A 14,625-nucleotide genomic window follows, 5' to 3' on the forward strand; every position below is an offset into this window, starting at 1 on the left:
TGCGGTTTCCTGCGGTAGCCCACTGCGTCACTGCCACAATGACTAGCCAGGTAACACCGGCACGGCTGGTCGTAAGCCAACCCAGCAAGCCGCCTACATTCCATGGCGACTCGTTCGAAGACGTGGAAGACTGGTTGGAACTGTTCGAGAGAGTGGCGAGCTTTAATGAATGGGATGAGAGAAAGAAGCTCCGTAACGTATATTTCGCTTTGGAGGACTTCGCAAAAACGTGGTATGAGAACCACGAACCCTCTTTGTCCTCTTGGGAGGAATTTCGGCAACTGCTAGCAACATACGCCAGCACGTACCGTAAAGAAAAGGTGGAAATTACACTTCAAGCTAGGTAGCAGCTCACAAAGGAGAACGTGGCGATGTACATCGAGGAGATATCCCACTTGCTCAAGCGTGCTGATCCCACCATGAGTGAAGATAAGAAGTTGCGCCATCTCAATCGTGGAGTAAAGCAAGATCTCTTCGCAGTTCACGTCCGCAACCCACCGCGCACGGTCGCAGAGTTCAGAACCGAAGAAACGACCATCGAAAAGACGCTGGAACAGCGGGCTCGGCAATACAACCGTGAGGCAAGCTGTGCTCCTGCCCATGTCTTCTCTGGAGGCGTGCCGAACGACCTTGAAGCCCTGCGGGAGCTCATCCGGTCAGTGATCAGGGAAGAGCTCAACAAGTTGCAGACACCTCAGACTCCAACTGCACCGTCTATCGTCGACGTTGTCCGGGACGAACTGTGGCAGGTCATACGGGATCCAGAGCGTGAGCAACAGTTGATGCGGCGCACCCCAACGTACGCCGACGTACTCAGGCAAGCCGCGGTACACAGTAGTGGAGCAGTTGCCACGACCAATCCTTACCCGCCGACAGTAAGCAGTGCACCTCGTATGCTGGAACCACCGGCTGCCTATCCGCCTCCAGCACGTAGTGCACCTCGTTTTGTGGAACAAAGGCCCCAGAAAAGTGACGTCTGGCGGGACTACGAGCGCAGACCTCTGTGTTTTCACTGCGGAGAAGCGGGTCACCTGTATAGGTTCTGCCCGTATCGTCAAGCTGGATTAAGAGGTTTTCCCTTAAGTGCCCCATGCCCCTGAAATGGTGAACGGCCAGCAGAGATCGAACAATACTTGTCCACGCGCCAAAGCCCCATTACTTCACGCCAACATCAATAGCGGTGACGGTCACCCGTGCGCTACCGATCGCCTAGCCCACGCGCGTCTCCAAGATTGCGTAGGCGTCGTTCACCAAGCCCACACCAGGAAAACTGAAGCAAGCGACCTGTGGAGGTGACGCCGCTGATAACCTGAGTTACGAAGATCCTCCAACACGGTTCCAGTGTGACGACGAGATAATTCCAGTAAACAGGTGCAGGAACGAAACCATTACATCAGATTTGCGGTTGATACTACACGGATGCGAGCTGAATGCCTTAGTCAACACCAGCGCTGATTATTCGGTAATGAATGAATGAATGAATGAATTCTTTATTAAGAAAAGGGAGGACCGAAGGTCGCTGGTGGGGGAGGAGGGACATACGAGGAGAGGTAGACACCCACTAAATCGCGCGAGCCAGGCCGCTAGCAACGTCGAAGTGGGCTAATTTTACCAGGTGATCGGGGTTTTCGAGAATGTCGTTCTGTAAAGCTTCAATGTGGCAATGCTGAAAGATATTGCTGTCGTCTCGATACATATTTAACATGGGACAGTGTAAAATGAGATGCTGCAAGTTGGCTTCGCATACGGAGTGGCAGAAGGTGCATATTGGGGGGGCAGAGGCGTCAATGCCCTTTTTTTGGTCAGCCACTGTCTGCCATTTGTGAATTCTGTCAGGGGTAGTAGCTGTGTTGGCAAGTATTTTATTTATAAATATTTCCTGGGATCTGCTGAGGGCGAGGACCTTAAACATGTGAGGAGGAGTGAGGTGTTTGAGTCTCTCCCTGTTAGCGTACTTGGGAAGCGACGTATTCGTGCCATCTCGAAATGAGAGTTCGGCGGCAAATCCGCATAGGGGTGGTCACCAAGGTCGGGAGACCCGTGTAGGAGAGGTTGGAGACGAAAAGGCAAAACTCCAGATTGTGAGGTGGCAAGACCATGCGCCACCTCGTTACCTCCCCCCTGGGCCCCTACGTGTCCCGGCGTCCAGGCGACCCTAACGTCAATGCCATTCTTCTGCTTGTGCTGTAGAATATGGCGGATGCGTATAGCAGTGATATCTTCCACACTGCGGTCCTCAATGTCCTTTAATGCTTCGAAGGAGTCGGTGTAGATGGCATTCTGCATGATCAAAACATACATGATTATTCGGTAATAAGCTTCAAGATGGCAAAGAACCTGAAAAAAGTTGCGACGCAGTGGACTGGACCACAGATACGCACGGCAGGCGATCATCTTATTACGCCCCTTGGCCGATGCACCGCAAGACATACGATAAAAGGTTTCACTTACGTTTCTGACTTTATTCTACTGCCAGAATGTTCACGGGTACTTATATTGGGAATGGATTTTCTACAAGCTAATGGCGCCATAATTAACCTACGCCGGTCGAGTGTGTCTTTCTCAACAAAACAAGCTATACCTGTGGAAGAATTGGAGGAGCGACGTCTTGCTGCACTGCGCGTCATTGATGATGATGTAGCTGTACCGCCACGCTGCAGTATAATGGTTTTTGTGGAGAATGAAACATTTTGCGATCGCCAAGGCATAGCGGATGGAAACATAGTGCTGTTTTAGATGCGAAGCAGCTTATTATCGGGGCTATGTCACTCCCTCCCTCCATCCCTCCATCCGCGGTGCGGCGTCCACACCCCTACTGCGCATGCGCATCCTCCTCCCACTCCTTTTTTCTCCTTGTCTCATCTCCTCTCCTCCCTCCCCCCCTCCTTTGCTCTCCTTGTTTCACCTCTCCTCTCGGCATTCCTCCTCTCCTCTCCGACCCTCCTCTGCTCTCCGACCCTCCTCTCCTCTCGGGATTGCGCAACGAATGGCAACACCTGCGGCTCCGCTCGCGATAATGCAAAACAGCTTAGGTTAGAGGCGCGACGGTAGGCGCCCCAGAGGCACCGGCAACAGTCACCAACGCCGCGCGCGTTTGGTGCGAACGCGGGCAAAACGCCGACGGCGTCGACAACAGTTCTGCGCGTTGCTGGTGCTGCTGCACGTCCAAGTTTATACAGCTAATAAAACTATCTTGAGTCCAGCCCATGTCTGCTTCGCATACTACTCAGGGTTCCCCTATGGGAAGATGGTGACATTTTTGGAACTGTAGCGCCCACCAACGCTGCTAAGCGGGGAGGCTTAGGTCGGCGCTCTTGGCCGGCGCCTTGGGGCCGGCTGCGAATGACGACGACAATAAAGTTGGGCGGCATGTGTTAGCGGCGCAAAAAGGGCACGCGCTAGTCAGTTCTGAAAACCTGCTGAGCTGCTGCTCTTGCTCTGGCGCTCCGCTGCGACCCCTTGGTTCACGACAGAACAAAGGTATTTGCGCGGCTCGGGGTCTTGTTCACATAAGGAATGGCCGTGCAAATGTTGCACTTACGAATTTCGGAAATGAATTCCAACACATCGCATAAGGAACAGCTATTGCCTATTTCCCCAAGTTCTGTGTAGCGACCGAGTTATACAGCCTAACGACAACGTCAACGGCTCTGCCAGGAACCAGCAGTGTCGACAGATCAATTACCGTCAACCCAAGACTCCCGGAAGCCCAAAAGAAACAGATATATGCCCTGATAAAGGATTTTTCTGACTGCTTCTCTACTTCCTCGAAGGTATGGCGCATGTCTGTTGCAAAGCACAGAATCATAACAGAGAACGCCACAAGACCGGTATGCCAGCACCCGTATCGAGTTTCACCAAAAGAAGGGGAGATAATCAAGAAGCAAGTAGAGGAGATGCTTTCAGATGACTTTATTCAGCCTTCCAACAGTCCATGGGCGTCTCCCGTAGTTCTCGCTAAGAAAAAAGATAACACACTTCGATTCTGCGTCGACTACCGTAAATTGAACAGCGTAACTAAGCGGGATGTATACGCCCTTCCGCGTCGTCTCCGATGTGCAAAGCTTTTCTCCTCCCTGGATCTCAAGGGTGGGTATTTCCAAATACAGGTGGACGAGTTGGACCGTGAAAAGACAGCATTCGTAACTCCTGACGGCCTCTACGAATTTAAAGCGCTTCCATTCGGCCTCTGTTCCGCGCCTGCAACGTTCAAGCGAATGATGGACACTGTGCTCGCAGGATTGAAATGGCAGTCGTGCTTAGTGTATTTCGATGATGTGGTCGTATTTTCCGCAACATTTGACCAACATCTAGAGCGACTGCGACTAGTATTAGAAGTTATTCACGCACCAGACTTGACAATTAAGCCGTAAAAATGTCAATTCGGCTTCGATGAACTTCGGTTTCTCGGACACATCATCAATGCTGAAGGCGTTCGGCCAGATCCCGAAAAGACAGCAGCCGTTGCGAGGTTCCCGACACCCACAGACAAAAAGTCAGTGCGACGTTTTTTGGGTTTATGAGCATTCTACAGGAGATTTGTGGAAAACTTGTCAAAGATTGCTGAGCCGCTTACAATACTAACAAGAGAAGATGTACATTTCATGTGGAAAAGCCAACGAGACGCCTTTGACGAGTTAAGGAAACGCCTGCAAGCTTCTCCAATCCTAGCCCATTTTGATGAGTCAGCTGACACTGAACTTCATACCGATACGAGTAACGTCGGCCTCGGTGCCATACTAGTGCAGTGGAAGAATGGCCAGGAGAAAGTAATTACTTATGCCAGCCGTAAGTTCTTGAAAGCAGAGACAAACTATTTCGCAACAGAGAAAGAGTGTCTTGCAGTCATTTGGCCAATATGTAAATTTCGGCCCTACCTCTATGGTGGACCATTCAGAGCAGTCAGTGATCACCCTTTGCTTTGCTGGCTGGCGAATCTGAAGGATCCATCCCGACGACTAGCAAAATGGAGCCTTAGGTTGCAAGAGTATGATAATAATGTTGTATACCAATCCGGGAGGAAACACAGTGATGCCGACTGCTTCTCACGCGCACCAGTCGAGACAACTGAGTCAGAAGAAGAGGATTTCCCGTTCCTTGGCATTGTTGACACGACAAAAATCGCTCAACAGCAACGAGATGACCCGAAATTGCTACCACTTATACAGCGCCTGGAGGGACTCGACATTCAACTCGCGCGTATTTTCTCTAGAGAGCTATCCTCGTTTTGTCTGTGAGGAAGTGTCCTCTACAAGAGAAACTTAGAGAACAGCGAGTCAAAGGTTTTACTTGTCGTACCCACAGCTATACGACAAGAAATTTCGTATGCATGTCACGATGAACCTTCGTTTTTACAAATGGGCGTGAGCCGTACATTCGCCAGGATTCGTCTGAAATACTACTGGCCTAAGTTATTAGCATCAGTGCAGCTCTGTCAAGACTTGTCGCGAGTGTCAAAGGCGCGAGACTCCATCCATAAAACCGGCAGGCCTGCTCCAGCCAATAGAGCCACCAAAAGCCCCATTCTAACAAGTCGGCATGGACCTCTTTGGACCCTTCCCAACATCATTATTAGGCAAAAAGTGGATAGTTGTGGCCACGGACTATCTGACCCGTTACGCAGAAATGATTCCGTGTACAGTGCAACGGCTGTCGAAGTTGCAAAATTCTTTGTCAACAATATCGTGCTCAGGTATTTCGCTCCCACAGTTGTTATTACCGATCGTACTGCGGACCTAATGAAATGCTTGTTGCAGTTGACACATACTGATCACAGGAGAACTACGGCGTACCATCCTCAGACCAACGGTTCAACTGAACGCCTCAACAGAACACTGGCTTATATGCTTTCGATGTATGTCGGTGTTGAACATAGGCTGTGGGCCGAAATTTTGCCGTACATCACCTTCGCATATAATACAGCCGTTCAAGAAACAACACGAGTCGCCCCGTTTGAACTTGTATTCGGCCGAGCAGTAACTACAACTTTCGATGCTATGTTGCCGTTAGATGAAGAAAACAATAACTCATCTGACCTAGATGATTTCTTGCAAAGAGCCGAGGAGGCACGACAGATGGCAAGGTACCGAATACGCCGCCAACAACGCATCGACTCCTGCCGGTACAACCAGCGACGTTGTGAAGCGCATTATCAGCCCTGTGACAAGGTGTGGGTATGGACCCCAGTGCGAAGCCGTAGACTGTCTGAAAAGCTTCTCTTGGCCACATTTAAGTTGCGTGCCCTTCGTATTGGACACTATGCACGCCGCACCATGGTGTTGTTCAGCAACAACAGGCAGCGATCGTCGTGTCACGAGCACCCGGTGGACCCGGGTCGCATGCGCCACGCGCACGAGGCAGCACTCGAGAAGAAAGGAAAAGACGGCTGGACGCCAGTTTTAGAACGCAACTGCCGGGCATTCTTCACGATCGCAGTGACATTTAGTTGTGGGCACAGGTTCGCCCTTAATAAATGTCATTGTTTTATTAACCTGTGTTCCTCAACATCGTTACATTTCTGGTGGAGGTGCTGGGTATGAGTCGAAGCCCCACGAATGAATGTTATCGTAGCCCCGATCTCCAGCGAGTCCATACCGTGGAACTTACACATGTGCACCAGCGGACCAGCCGCCGTCTTCGAGGCGGCTGGGTTGTGACGTTTAGTCGTGGGCACAGGTTCGCCCTTAATAAATATCGTTGTTTTGTTAACCTGTGTTCCTCAACATCGTTACAATATGATGGGGAATCCTCCCCATAAACCTCTTTTATCTCATCGAACGTCCCCCTTGGTGTGTGGCCTTTCAAGTACAAGAACTTGATGACTGCTCTGCATTCCACTGCATCCATAATCACACCTCACACCACTTCAGCCCTGTAAAAGAAATACCGTTATTAGTTCGGAGTTGCATGTTGGCACGTGACCTATAGTGACTTATGTCATTACACATGTGCAGTTTCAGCATGCTGCAATAAATAAAAGTGAGTCACAGGAAATCTTCATTGAAGGCCCCTCGTACGTGATATATAACGGATGTTCTTTGAAGTGTGCTTTAATAAAGACTGCTTACTAGCCTGTTTAACTAAAACGTATACAGATGTGCGTGTACTGCGCTCAGACACGATATATGTCTCTGGCGGCTGAGGCCATGGTTTATTACTTTCATGTCTCCAAGGGTTGCGGATACGTGGTCTGTCGGGTGGTTGTTCGTCATTTTGTGCCCCACATTTAGCCCGCTAGTTTAGCTGGTGGCAGCAAGTACCCTTACAACGGCTGGCACCCTAAAACGCCGTTGCATATAGGCTCCCTATTTGATGATGATGATGATGATGATTTATTGGCATCCCCTTTGAAACGGGGCGGCGACAAATAGTCACCTAGCCTGCTTGATTTAATCAGGTATACTATACATGTTCTTTATCTTGCATTTTTGTATACCTATCATTATTTTTCTTTTTCAAAAATTTACCTTGTACCGCTGCCTATGATTTTAAGAGATCAGGTCGCATCCATCTTTTCCCTACTTTTTTTCCACCAGTACTCTAATCGTCTCTTGCTGATCTCTACGGCTGATCTGTTTATGTTTCCTTCCACTTTAAACCCAAGCGCTTCTGGGAGTTGCACGTTACCTACGGTTCTCGCTGGGTGGATCCCGTCGCATTCCATTAGGATGTGCTGAGTGGTCTCTGGACCTTTATTGCAGCATACACATGTCTCATCTAGTTCCGAATATTTGTTCCGATATGTTTTCGTCCATAGGCAACCGGCTCGAGCCTCAAATAGCAAGGCACTGCCCTTTGTGTTATCGTACAGATTTTCCCTTCTAATTTCTTTCTTCTCATTCTTGTAAATCTCCATTGTCCTTTTCGTTTCCATTCTTTGCATCCAATTCACGGTCTCTATTTCTCTCACTTTCTTTCTGATGACCCCTGGTTGTCTATTTACAGTTTCGATTATCCTGTACTTGGTTGCCAACTTCCTTGACCTCTTCCTCCATTCTGTGTCCACGCTTTTCATGTAGAGATACTTGTGCACTTTAGCCGCCCATTTATTTTCATCCATGTTCCTGAGCCTTTCTTCAAAACTAATTTTGCTTTGTGCTTCTCTGACTTCAAAAGAGGCCCAACCCATGTCTCCATGCACTGCCTCATTAGTCGTATTACCGTGTGCTCCCAAAGCCAACCGGCCTACTGATCTTTGGTTAACTTCCAAACCCGCCAATATATCCGATTTTAAGCATATAATGGCATTTGCGAATGTTAGCGCTGGCACCATTACTCCTTTCCAGATTCCACGCACCACCTCATACTTATTGTGGCCCCACAGTGCTCTGTGTTTCATTGTGTGTGTTTTATTTCATTGTGTGTTTTATTTCCTAAGAACAATCGACGCCATCTAGCGCCACCACCGCGAAACCTGGCGCCCTCCTCAATGCATGACACGCCGCTGTGTGCCAATGTTGAGAAACGCGTCATGTGACAACCGGGCTACCCCAGCAAGCTTCTTTTTCTACGCGCTGCGCCGTCTTGTTGCCCTGCCGAGAGGTCTGCGAGTGGCATCTGAATTTTCCGATGAAGTGGAAAATGGGGCGGCGCCCCCGGAGATGGTACAAAAAGTAGTGTGGTCACAGCCGATCGATGGCAAGCGCGCGCAGGTTTCTAGAAGCACCACCCTGGCACACGCACACGCATGGTTTCTAGAAGCACACGCATGGTTTCTAGAAGCACCACCAGTTATCACTCACCTCTGCGCATCCGTGGCAGAGGCGGCACCGGCCGTGTGGGGGAAAGAAAAAACATAGGGGCAGCTTTACGCTAGTGGTGCGAAGTCTAGGCAAACAGGGAAGCTGGTGACCCCGCCTAGCTTTATCTCGGTTCGGCCGAGTTTTTTGCGAGGTTAAGCTTCGAGACTCGGCCACGTTTCCCCTTCCTCATCACCATCGACAGCCCAAGGTGCTACGAACACTGGAGTATAGGGACGTTTCTCGGCGCTCAAACGCTTTTCCTCGGTTTCGTGGGCTCGTAACTCCGGATCTTCGCCGAATCGCCGACCTTCCGCCGCCGCTTCGGCGGCGCGATACTCGGGATCGGACCGAAGTCGTCTCAATGGCTCTCGAGTAGCGGCCCGGCGGCTTTTCTTCCTTTTCTTCGAGAGTGAAGCTCTTCTTCGGCCACCCCATCTTCGCGGCGATGTGCTCGGCGCGAAGACGGCGGGGCTTTCGCGGAGCTATATGTTCCGTGGGTCGGCGCAGTGACGTCACGACTTAGCTCCATGTCTGCGCAGCCGCGGCCACTAATCCGCACGGCGCGGTGACATCATGGCTCGGCAAAGCTAAGCCGAAGCGATGCGGCGCACGCGATGACGTCACGGCTCACGCAGCTGTGGCGATGCTCGGCGCGGTCGGCGCAGCTGGGGTGAAGCCTTGCTAGGCGATGCATCGCGACGTCATTACCAGGCGGAGGTTTTGCGGCATACACTCGACGGACCACCCTCGAGCTTGAACAGCTTCGCTAGTTCACAGCGCCATTGCGCTTGGACCCTTTCTGCACAACCTCCAGAATCGGCCCAGTTTTTGTTCGCACTACGCGACCTAACGAAGAGCTTAAACAGCTCCGCTGTTAAAAAAAACCAGAAAGCTCGCCTTCGCGAAAAGCGTTCGCCGCAAGCGTTTCCCAGAAGAGGCAACTGTGTGGTCGGTCTATATATAGCGCTGCGAGTCGCGGCGCTGCCAGTCGGTGTGGTGATTTCGGAGAGTTCTGTCGTGCGCTCCGGTGGACGAACCTTCGATTTCTCAATACGCAGCTGCACCCGGCTCCTTTGGATGTCCCCACCAGTGCGGAAACGGGCCCGAGGCTTCATCGGAGGGGCGTCACAATGCTTACGCATTAAGGCCAAACGACACGTTACGCGGGCCGGCGCGCGAGAGCTCGCGCACACACATACGGAGATGGTGCAGTACTGACCTCACGCATGCGCAGATGGTGCAGAACCAATCGTTTTGCGCTATATGCGTATGCGTGAAGCGCGTTGGCGCGAGCTTTCGCGCGCTAGCACGCCTACGTGTTGTTTGGCCTTTAATTCAGGTAGGGATATCTAAGTGTCCTTGAATTGTTTTATTTCACTGCGCTAGCTCAGTCACACAGAAACACTTTCCACTTATGCGTGCTCCTCGCCTCCTCTCAGCGAATTAGAGAAGCAAAAATTCGTCGGCCCTTCCACTCCGTGAAGATGGATTCGTTTATCAGCATCACAACTAATGGAGGGTATATATACGTACCCGTTCACAGCGCTGAACGCAGGCAGTTTTCGCTTGAATAAAGATTCATTACAAGTGCCGTAAACTCTAAATTCACCAAGGTCTTCTCCACTAGTAGTGTTATGTTCATTCAACACTTCCAAGGCATTGTGTCGCTGTTTGTCGGAGCGGATCACACTGATGAGAGACAAGTTGGTGTCGAACCACAAGCGATTACGTTCGATGTGTCGAGTTTGCTCGGCGGCGTGGTTAGCGGCATCCACCCGCCATTTCCGCTCGCGATTGATCAAAATTAAATTGCTTCAAAATTAAATTTGTCCGTCACGTAAGAAGATAAATGGCTCATACCCCCGTATACGCGGGCTCCACATTACGACGCCAAATGAAAAGTGAAATTCTATGTGGGAATGATGAGCGGCAATGGAGCCAGCTGGGGAAGCAGACGACGACGCTCGAGCCATTGCTAATGATGATAGTTTCTGCGAGCAGAAATGGACGTTCAGGCTAGACATAGACAAGCTTCGCTTGTAAAAGTATGCAGAAACTTCACTGGTGTTGACTAAGTATTTGTAAGCCCACCCCAAAATTTCATGTTGGCCCACCCCTACTATAGATATCCCGATGAATTCACTATGGAGCCGTATATGTATCCTAAGGCTATGCTTAAATCTGGTCATAAGGGTATTCGTTCTGATCAATTTTTTTATTTGTGTATTATCGCTTATAAAGGTATCAATCATTTGCATTTACACTATTATAACGATTTAGTGTGTTAACTTCGCAAATGACGCATATTTGTGCGTATACAAGGCATTACACTTTTCGCGTGACTGATAGATTTCGCTGTGGTACTCACCAAAGAATGCTTACGCATTAAAGCCTGTCAAGCTTATGCTATTCACTTTAAAACCAAACAAAGCAACCACCCTTAAACGAGGAGAGCATCTGAGTGGGCTGTGCAAACAACCTTGCGGGTTACAGCCCGATGCTTGCGCCTGCGGTTACGTGAATTGGACGTCAGGAGATATGAATAAAAATATCGCTGACAGTTTCGCTCTGGCTGAGCACGAAATATTCTGCGCTAGCCACGTTTACCCAAGTTTCGCAAAACTGTGATTGCTTATCATGGGGCATGTGCCACTCGGTCTGTGCTAGTCTCCAATGAACCTCTTTGATGCCAAGTTGAGTTATTGGGTATTTGCCAGTAGGTGTGTGCCGCTCTTCAATTAGCATATCTGACCAATCGCGTGGCATACAATTCAGCAGCCTCCTTCACTGCGAGTCCTCATAGCTTGAACGTTGGCATCTACGCGGTGTCGTCACCGTTCCGGAGTTTCATTAGCCCACGTACTTCTCGTCGTCTCGGCACCAGCGTCGATATGGCGTTCCCTCTGTGCAGGAGTTTCATTTGCACGTTCAAGATATTTTCTCAACCTGTCTGCTTGCAGCTTCTTCTCTCCTTTACTTACAATGTCAGGATCAGTCGACGCACGCTCAGGTTGTCGTTTCAGCTGCAGTTGTCGATTCCGTCGAGCTCGGCACTCCGCGTCAACCGATGCAGATCGACCTGCCGCCTCATCCATGGCCCATATCCGAAGAACTGCGACACGACTTGTGCTGACGCGATGCTGAACTATCTGGGAGACGAGGAGAAGCGCGCGCGGCGGTGCCGCTCAGCGGCCGCAGTTGCGGCCGAGCGCGGCTTCCTATTTGCTGGAGCTGTCGTGGCCCGAGCGATCTGATTGGCTGCGCGCGCCGTGCGAGGCGGGAGCGCATCATAGGGTGTAGGTGGTTTCTCACCTCCAACCCAACCTACTCCTTGCCTCTTCTCCACCGCGCGGTGCTGCTGTTGGCTCTTCATGGTGGCGGAGCGCATGGACAGACACACAACGCCTTCTCGCTTGATTGGAAGCCCTAGCGCTAGCGCAATAAAGGAGCCTGTATGCTAGGAAACAACAAATGGAGCCAATCGAAAGGAGCGATCATGCGATTACTATGTGCTTTACCCGAGCTCTCGTGTATGAAGGGGTGCCTTGACTCCGATGGCGTTCCGCGTATTTTTGATGCGAAAGCGTCAAATGGTTCATTGAACGAAAAAGCCGGCATAACTAGCAGCGAAACGGCACTTAAATTCCCATTGGCAGCGACGCCAGGTCTAGAGAGCGCCTCGACGAAGTTCCCATAGGCTATGATGCCATGGCACGAGCGCGCCTCGAAGGAGCAGAGCGAACGAAAGGGAACACCTGCTGCCGCAATAGCGCGCCAGGTGTTGCGTGAGGGGAGAGGGCATTACCGCGACGCCAAATCACCCTCGCTCTCGAAAGCCTGTGTTACCCGCCCATTTCTTGTGCGGGCAAGCTCTCTCCTGCATTCTAACTGCGCCTCGGTAAGGCCAAACCATAGGCGCTCGCTTGCCTGCCTAAAGGGCTGAGAAAATAGCGCCTCTTCCTCTTCACAACCACTATCTCTCGCTCTCTCTCAATTCATAACTCGAAAGACTGCTCAGCGGATTTCAATTGAACATTATTGTTTTCGCATTCACATATCATAACAAGTGCTGACATGTCCTCGGTTTTTTTTTTTTTTCTTTGTCTTCTCTGAGAGCATGTGCCATATATCGAAAAGTCTCACATACACAGTGCTTTCACTTTACTTTCACTGTGAAATGAAGGAAGGAAGGAACGAAAACATCTATTGGGTCCTCCAAGTTGTGAACTGCCTCACGAAGTGGGCTCCTACAACGTCGGGACCGGCAGGCAGAGCTTTTTGGCCGCGTCGTGGGCTTGCTCGACGGCCCATAGTTGCTCTGTCAGGTCCGGGCTGCCTGTCCTGATCCTTGGTGAAATTTTCCTTGGTTCGGTTGCACGACCAGAGCATGTGTTCTAAGTCAAGTGGTGCATTGCAGTCAGCACATTGTGTGCTAGGACATGAAATGAACCAAACACGCAAGGCACCGGAATCTTTCTGTGTGTGTTTGAGCTAAATGTGCAGCCGGAAGCAGCGAAGTTACAAGACTGACGACGATTGTGCGTCACTCGCATCATATCTGGTTCCTCCGGTAGCCTGCACTTTTTTATTGCGATAGCAATTATATGGACACTCAAAAGCAGATTTCTGCCGTCGGCGTCGCCGTCGCCGTGAGGTTCCGTATGACGTCAATGGAGATGAAATCTTCGCCGCACGCCGAACGCTGTATGTGCGATTGAAAGGGCGCGAGGGACGCGCGCTTTCACGGGGAGTGAACGCACGGCGGAGAAGAAACGCGCGTTCTGCGCTGTGCTCCCTTAAGGGCTGCAGAAGTAAGCGTCTCTTTCATCCTTTACAATCACCATATATGTAGAGCAAACGCGCCTTCTTCTGACGCACGAAAGGCCGTGGGGGGGGGGGGGGGGGGCAGGGAAGGGAGGCGACGCTTAGCTGCGGCACCAAGTGCCTATTTATATCAGAGGCTCCGGCAACAGTCACAAACGCCGCACGCATTTCGTGCGAACGCGGGCAATACGCCGACGGCGTCGACAACAGTGCTGTGTGTTGCCGGTGCTGCTGCATGTCCAAGTTTGTACAGCGGATGAAACTACTATCCTTACACCGTATAGCTCTCTACTAAGTTGCTATCGCAATTGATGCTTCGCCTTTCGGGTGAAACTGCGACAACTTTTTTTTTACAGCGAAGCTGCTAAGGGCTCAGTCTTCGATGGTCGCGTCCAGATGTAGAAAAAAGCTCTCATTGGCCGTATACTGTATGTGCGAGTGCAAACGCATGGCGGAGAGCAAACGCGACTTCTTCCGTCACGCGAAAGGCCGTGGCGGGACGGGAAGTAGTGGAGGCAGACGTTTAGCTGCAGCACCAAATGCGTATCTTGTGACCGGGCGCAAGGGGAACTGGCGACTCAATATCCCACGCGAAAGGAGGACAGCGGGAAGGCAGCGCGAAAGGGAGGGGTTGCGGCTTCTGCTCTGCGAGCAACTTTTACTTTGCGCGGCGCCGGGCGTTCGCGCGCGCCGTATCTTGAAAGCGATCTTCAACACGGCTCCTACCTTTGTATGCGCTGTACTTTCACCGCTCAGTTTCCGTTGAAGCGATACACCGCATGAACCTTCGCTCGCTGCTGCTGGCGCGCTTGCTCACGCCAGCGTTTTGACAGGGATTGCGTGCGGTCACACAAACAACACACAGAACTGTTGTCCACGGCGTCGGCGTTTTGCCCGCGTTCGCACCGAACGCGCGAGGCGTTAGTGTAATGATTATGAAGAACGTGCCAACCTTTGCCATACACCCTATGGCGGTCTACCGTAGTGACCACAAGGCCATGGTCCCTGTGATCTCTAAATAAATTAAAACCACCGGATCATATATATTTCTCATTCTTTA

The 14,625-nt window shown here is 50.9% G+C and overlaps 1 protein-coding gene across 1 annotated transcript in view; it reads left to right on the forward strand.

The window, feature by feature from the left end:
- LOC125939849 (uncharacterized) overlaps window positions 1–14,625 on the forward strand; it is a 397,438-nt gene that overhangs the window by 92,668 nt on the left and 290,145 nt on the right. The gene's annotated exons all lie outside the window — the stretch shown is intronic.

The sequence above is a fragment of the Dermacentor silvarum genome, chromosome 9 (assembly GCF_013339745.2).
Source record: "Dermacentor silvarum isolate Dsil-2018 chromosome 9, BIME_Dsil_1.4, whole genome shotgun sequence".
NCBI lineage: Eukaryota > Metazoa > Arthropoda > Arachnida > Ixodida > Ixodidae > Dermacentor > Dermacentor silvarum.